This window comes from Parasteatoda tepidariorum, chromosome 2 (assembly GCF_982258835.1).
Source record: "Parasteatoda tepidariorum strain Cologne lab strain chromosome 2, Ptep-v5.0, whole genome shotgun sequence".
Classification (NCBI taxonomy): Eukaryota; Metazoa; Arthropoda; class Arachnida; order Araneae; family Theridiidae; genus Parasteatoda; species Parasteatoda tepidariorum.
Genome location: NC_141756.1, coordinates 44,377,704 through 44,385,556, shown reverse-complemented (window position 1 = coordinate 44,385,556; position 7,853 = coordinate 44,377,704). Strand labels below are relative to the sequence as shown.

At 26.3% G+C, this 7,853-nt stretch overlaps 1 long non-coding RNA gene across 1 annotated transcript; it reads left to right on the top strand.

Annotated features, from left to right (window-relative positions):
• Positions 1 to 588: 588 nt before the first annotated feature.
• Positions 589 to 3,882, top strand: LOC147815251 (uncharacterized). Its single transcript, XR_015431358.1, has 3 exons — positions 589 to 847; positions 2,953 to 3,099; positions 3,729 to 3,882. It is a non-coding gene; the product is annotated as an uncharacterized LOC147815251 (long non-coding RNA).
• The last annotated feature ends 3,971 nt before the right edge of the window (positions 3,883 to 7,853 follow it).

Below are 7,853 nucleotides of genomic sequence, written 5' to 3'. Positions count from 1 at the left end.
CTAGATACTGTAATAAAACAGTATCTAGCATTTTCTTGTCTTTCTTGTTATTTATCTAGCATCTAGTTTTTTTCTAGCAAAATTTGAATTTCACACCGAACTCATCTATATTTAAAGCAAAATTCTGTGCGGGACTATAATTTTGCTATAATGAATTGTTTTGATTTTTTGAAAACTTCCTGAAGTATTGGAAGTATAACAACGTTATTAAATTTCTTTGATATAATTACATTTATCTTATTACATTATGCCTTATTTATTTATTTCTTGAATATCAGCAAGATCTTAGAAAAATAATTGTACAAAATATCTTATGTAAAAGAAAGGAATAATATCTATTGTGATCAAAAATTTTACCAACATATTGATATTATGATAACCGAGATCAAATATCATTAATTAGAAATTAGTAAAATTCTAGGAACTCTGAACTTAAATTTGAGGTAAAATAGAATATAGGAAATATAATTTTTTTGTAATTTTTTCCATTGTATTAAAATGTTTTTATCAGTTTCTTGATATTCTATTTATTTTAACGTTCAGAATACCATTAGCAATACAAAGAAAATAGTTTTTAAGACACTTCCCATACAGCAAATTTCGTCCTAAAGACATCCCAAAACATTCCGAACACTCCTGGAACAGTCATATCCGTAAAGTGTCAGAAGAAAGAATTTCGTAGGATGTCACAAATAGACAGCAATATGACAGACCTTTCAAAGGAGTGTTTTAGGAGTCTTGTAGGATCATCGTTCAGCGCATGCGTGTTAACTTCAACTTTGCCGTTAATGTTATTTCTTTTATCCAGTGACAAGAGCAATTATGCTAGTGAAATCTAAACAATAAGGTATTTATAAGCTCAAATATCTTATTAGTTTCTTTTTTGTTTATCTTTCTTTTTTTTATAATCTATTTATATATTTGATTTATAAGTGTACTTGAACCCCGTCATTATCTTTAATATCTCATTTGCAATGTTTACATACATTACTAAATGTTTAAATGCGTGGTTTATTTAATTTTTCATAATTATTGAGGAAGTTTTACTTTTATTATTTCGTGAGGCAAATTTTTATCTGTTCTGATAACTCATTCTTTCTATTATTTTTGTTTTCTTCCTTTAAGTTCAACTTGTTATTTGGCATGTTTTTTTTGGTAACCCTAAATTAATCATTTCTTCTAATTACAAATGAAATGACATTTAAATTATTTCAATGTTGCTATTCATCTTCATTATTTAGTATATTGTTATTTTACCATTTTTTACAAAGTTTTGTCTATAAATTGTCTATGAATGGTGTTTTCAATATAAATGTAAACAATAACAATCTCCAACTCAATACTTGCTACTGCTTATTCTGCTAGGCTATATTTTCAAACTGATAATTTTGTTTTTAACAAAAGAAATAAATTATATAATTTTTAAGCTCAAATCTGTTGTATTTCATAAGATAGTAACGATAAGTAATTCTGGTGAGTAAGAAGTGAAAATTTGTTTTATTTCTTTAGAAATTCATTGCGAAAAAGGTGACATGGTTGCTAGATTTTGAATAACTCCCTTTTTTGGCAATCCTGATTTGGCCTCTTTCAATTTGTTTATTATTGTTTGTTCTTGTTGCAAGCTGTGCATCATCTTACGTTAGTGTTAGCACCTTTAGCATTGTAAACACAAGTAATAAGTAATCAAATACCACGTTTGCAAGAATCACAATGTTCTCTTGCAAGTTCTCAAAACACAATGATCGCGTTGTGAGCCAAATGGCTTTAAAATACACCCGAAACAGTAACCTGGAAGTATAGGCGTATAGAGCTTGCAGCGTTCCCTTGTGTAAAAAATGCGGTCCATAGGGATTTTTAAAATTAGAGATACTTAGCCAAGTAAATAACCAGGCAAAAGGGCTGCAGGTTTTTTTTTCCGTCCTAGTCTGAGTAAATTGCAGCATTTGCTGCAATGAATTCAATTTTTCTCCGTATATGATTGTTCATAATCAATCTGTCTTAAAATTAATAAAAAGTTGCAAAGTTATCTAACTATTATAATAAATTTAATCAGGCTATCAATTTTAACTGCTGAAGATAATTACATTATTTTCACTATCTCAGTAATTCATATCTTTTTAAAAATAGTTCTTAAATTATATTTATATTAATATTAGTTAAGTTTATTATTTAAAAAAGAATCATATGAACGCGATCAAAATGTCTATATGTGTAACTAATTTTATACAGAATAGTGTCTACATTTTCTCATTTTAATGTCATTGTTTCAAAAGCAGTTATTAGAATTTCTCCTGCTTAATGCTTAGTTTCATGCTCACTACTTAGTATTTCAAGAAATACTTTTTTTTAAAAAAATATTGAAAAGTTAATAAAAGTATTGAAAAAAGTTATTGAATCTGTAAGGAGTTTATTTTCTTTTAAAAAGTTCTTGTAAATATATTTGTCATTATTCACCTCTTGCATTGTGAAGCTGGTTTAAATATATGTGTTTACATTTTAATTCTTAGTTTACTTTTATAGATATATTTTAGGTAGGTATCTTGTGTTTCATAATATGTATTTTTTGACGGGGTTAAAAAATATTCAATGATCTCTTAAGATAAAATATTTAGTGCTTTAAAAGGCATATAAAACTTACTTGTAGTTGATCTGCATATTTTCTCAACTATTAAATTTTTGTTAACATTTTTAACTGATAATTGTGGTTGAAACATTTAATTAGTATTTACATATTTGTATTTTTACAAAAAAAAATTGTATGCTAAATTTTAGTATTGTCTTTTTCTTGATTCTCCAAGAGCTCGTTCTTTTACAAGGACAGATTTACGATAAACTATTTTCAGAATGAAATTTTGTTTTCTTTAAAATAAATTTTTATTAATTAAATCATTTACATGTCAATTTGCTTTTTTAAAATATTTTTATTTGTATAATTTTTTTTCTTTCTCATAGTCTGCTAGATTGCAAAGTCTTGATGGAACTGATTTTAAAGAACGTACAAGACAAGCTATTCGTCACATCATGCCTGATGATGTTGTTGAACTCTAAAGCTGGATGGGCAATAATGAAAAAAAAGATTTTTTGGTTACAGAGTGTCAGGTGCAACTATTGGTAATATTTAATCCCTGTTTATATATATATATATGTATATATATATATATATATATATATATATATTATTCCATTTGTAGTTTGACAGTATATAGTTAAAATTTGTGTTGCTAAAGTTGCCAAACTTTTTAATATACTATAAATTTAGTATTCCATGAATTTTCAATGAGTTTATAAATCTCAAACATTGGAATAATTTATGAGTGTGTTGTTTGAAATAATATTGTTATTAGTATCACCATCTTCTTTTCCAGTCATAGTAGAATGGTAATCATACGATACTTCAGTTATCCAACACTTTTTTTGACTTGCACTTGTGTGTACTAATAGCTTTATCATTATTACAGTTGTTGTTACTAGATTATTCTTATAACAATGAATCAAACATGTATCAAATCATTTTATTTTTTGTGAACTAGTATTAAGTTACGTATGATGGGCAATTGAAAAAGCAGCTTAACAAGGTTACCCCATAATATTTTCCCTGAGAGTAACAGAAATCTGGGCTTCTACTAATTTAGTTTGAGATACCTTTTAAATAGGTTCTGAAATAATTTTATGTTTATTCATGAAAATACCTACTGGTTTGTTTATATTTTCTTTTTGTTATGTTTTAGAAGCTGTTTGCAGTGTTTTCACATACACTAAAGTAAATGAAGTTGGAAGCATTATAAGAGGCTGGTTGCGCCATGCTAAAGAAAGAAGAGTTTATTCTGTAAAAAAATTAAGGAAATAATAGTGTAAATAAAAGTTTCACTTATGTGATTCTAATATTGTTTATTTTTTTCTATTCTCATATTTATTTGCATACACTAAATTTATGCTGCAAAAAATAGATAAATCCTTAAAACAAGTTATTTTTAATATTTTCAAGATACTGATTTAAGTATGCCTTCAGCTAACAATTCTTCAGCAAAACATGGCAACAGCTGTTTTAGTTTGTATATAAAAACAGATAATTTTCTAATTTTATTTGTTTTTTTAAATTGCATCATTGACACAATAACTAAACAATAAAGTATGTGATCCATAAACATCTATTTTGAGTTTTTGATAAAATAGTCACAACTTCATTTAAACTATTTATAATATAAAATGTTTTTTAGTAAATTTTGCAGAAGAATGTAATGAGAATTATTTTGCCAATTAACTAGTTTCAACTGATCATACGAGAGATTTAAATATTAATGCGAAGTTCTCAGTATTAGAGCAACATTAAAATAAAAATTATTCATTATTTTATTATAAGATATTTAATATATCTACTACATTAAACAATATGAGCAATAATGAAGCAATCATAAATTACAATGTACATAAAAGATTCAATAAGTCTCATAATTTAATTTAATAAGAAATATTCTTTACAGAAAACTAACGCTAATTAGGAGACTTGTAACCTTCCTTGGTGTTCAAAGGGTACATTCAATTAGACTTTTTAATAATGGCCAAGTTTTTATTCCAAGCAATAGAAATGTGAAATCCAATTATCTTGCATATTTTTGTATTAAAATGATACATTATTCTTTTCTTTAGATACGTTTGTTTATTAACTGTTTTACTCCCTGTTCCTTTACTAATTTTCCTAAAAAAAATAGTAGAGGAATAGCCCATTTTTATGGAAAAATAGAGTGGTATACAAATTAAAAACTATCACCTTTTTTTTCATTTAGAAAACATTTTTCTGACCTCTAATTCAGTAAATTTAAAAGAAAAACCTTATTTAAGTTGCTAAAATTAATAAAAATTTCAAAGATGAAATTTATTTCCAAAATAAGACACCCTCCTATTACTATCATACCATTTCCAACATGCATCCCACAAGTTACCTAAATCCTTACTAAACAGGTCTTATTATGTCCTAATGCCATCCTAAAGCGTTCTAAAGGTATCCTGAAACTGTCCTAGTTATGACATCATTAAGATATCTGCAGGTGGGACATTCTAACACGCAGATGACATCCGTAGGACATTTAGCGGTAAATATAGGACTTCCTTTGGAAGTCACAGAATCCTAAAGATGACAACTTTAGGATGTCATAACGAAGTCAATGTGCTGTATGGGTTATCTCAAAATCTACAGTGAGGCACTTACTTTGTTTTTTCATTTGCAGGCCAGAGTACCGAGCAACACTACGGAATAATGCACAAAATTTCATACCAAAACTCCAACACAATGAATAAAGTAAAACAGTATTTTTTTAAAAAATTATATTTTATCCTTCTTTATGGTTTTACTTTATTATGCGCTAGTAAACCACATTTTTAAAAGTTCCTCCCATCAGAAAAACAAATAACTGTATTTAATATCATTATGTGTTGCTTGGCGCCATCTGATGGTAGCCAAGGTTTACCACAATCAAGAGATTTTCTCCGGTACTTATTCCATTAGAGGGACCATAAAAACGTCTTCCCGCAGTATTCATATTAATACTATACAGTATTGAAGTTTTAATGGGTACCAAATATACTAATGAATTTCTTTGTTACTGTATATTTGATAGTCATAGAAACTGTCCCCAAAATTAATTGAGCAACATTGGAGTAGCATAGTGATTTTTTACATTTTTCAAAACAAACTAGCAACTTTTCAAAATTATTTTTGCTCATTCGGTACTTAGCTTATTCTTCTTAGTTCTTATTAGGTTTAGTTGGAATTAATGTATAAGAAAACAGAAAAAATAACAAATCATCTTATTGGCCCAAGCGTAATTAAATTTTTGAATTTTGCAGTTTATCTGATATTTTTTTGTTTCTGAAATGAAAATTATATTTTGAAGTATTAAATAAATCTTCCGTATTAATCAGTCACCGAATTTCAGCACACTCGCATAATTTTATTATAAAATTTAACAATTCAAGTATAGTTTATAATTCTTTATTTTCAAATTTTAATTTTTCTTCAAATTTTTTATTTTTATTGACTGCAAGACAAATATTTAGGCCTTCAAAGAGCTGTAATAAAAATGCACAATATTGGCATCAATAATAAAATGCAGACTTTTTACAGTACCCGTAACGAATAAGTGAATTTTCTCATTCAATTTAACTTCTTAGTACATGGCTTACTTTTTTAAATTTCAATTAGTGCCTATTACCAAAAATACTTAACACCTCGTTAACATCAATATTTTATCGATACAATTAGTTTATTAATTTTTAATGTTCTCTTGAATGAATTTGTACCATTTTTCGATTAGTTTCCCTTTTTAGTATATGGCTTATTTTTTACTATAAATTGTAACGATTACTGAAATTGATTATCACTGACGTAAATAAAAATATCGGCCTTTTATTACTTTCTCTTCAATGAATTAGCATAATATTTTCCTCGATTTTAATTCTCAGCTCTAAACTTTATTTTTTTCAATTTAAACTACAGTTGATTTCAAATTTTTCAACTTTTAAAAAACCAGTTAAGCAAAATAAACACGTGGTTTCAGATAACATTAGAAATATTTATCAAGTGCCGCAGTCTGCTTTTGCAAGAGCGAACACGTTGATCTTTCAGACAATTTGGCATAACGAATGAAAAATAATTAAATATTGTAGAACGCGTAATAAACAACTTTTTTGATTTGAGCTACAAGCTAACAAACACCACTTATGACTTTTTTTGAAACAATGGTTTCCGCTAAGCCAATACTTAATTGTCTTCGAATTTAAAAATCTGATTAAAGATCGAAAGCATTTTTAAAAAAAAATTAATGTTTGCATTTCTACTCATTCAGCTTCATGTTGAATTTCGTATTCTTATAGTCCACCGATTACACGCAATCCGGTATAAAGACTCACATACACACACCCAAACACACACATTTTTTTTTAGTTTGTTAAATGTAAAGATTCGCTGAAATTTAAGTTCGAATCATCTAGAAGTTTAACAGATTTTTAACTAATAATATTTAACCACTGCTAATACAATATTAATGTGCTGTTAATTTTTTTTATTGTGAAAGACATTCTTTTTCATTTCTGATACATGTAAGAACTCTGTATGGTCTTGTTCGTTTGTACGAAATTAGAAAAATTTTGTTTTTATACTTGTTACAAATTAAATGAAAAAGTTTTGTAGCTGTAAATTAAAATTTCCCTTAATGAAAATAATGCACTGAATACAAAACATAGTATTAAAGTTTTTATTCTTTTTTTTATACCTGTATTTTTTAAGTTGCAGAATTCATAATAATGAGAAAAATAAAATATATAAAAAGAGTACTTATAGTTTATCTTTAGTTAACATTTTTCCTTTTCGTGATTTTTTAAAGTACATTTAAACTTAACAATAAAGGAAGTAAAGCATATATAAAGCATGTTCTTTTTCGAATATAGTATTCCAGTAAATTTTCTTTCTGCTTCTAGCTATTATTTTTTTTCTTGTGTGTTTTTTTATAAATTTAAACTTGCATTTCTAGTAATAAATGAGAAAAAAAATAAGAACATAAAAAGTATTCTATTTTCAAAATATAGTATTATAGCGTATTTATTTTTTTTTATCTCCAGTCATTATATAACAAAGTGTATGTAAAATATTTGTTTTATAAATGAGTCATGCGTTTTTAAATTAGAGTTTGCTATACAGTTGATGACTGCTTTGAATTTTAAAATTGCTAGGACTATTTACTTTTATAGTAAAATAATAGGTATAAAATTTTATACATCAAAACCAATGCTTTTATAGTAGAAAATCAATTTTTTTTAAAAAATAAGTTAAATATTGTATAAAGAAATATTTCTGCTGG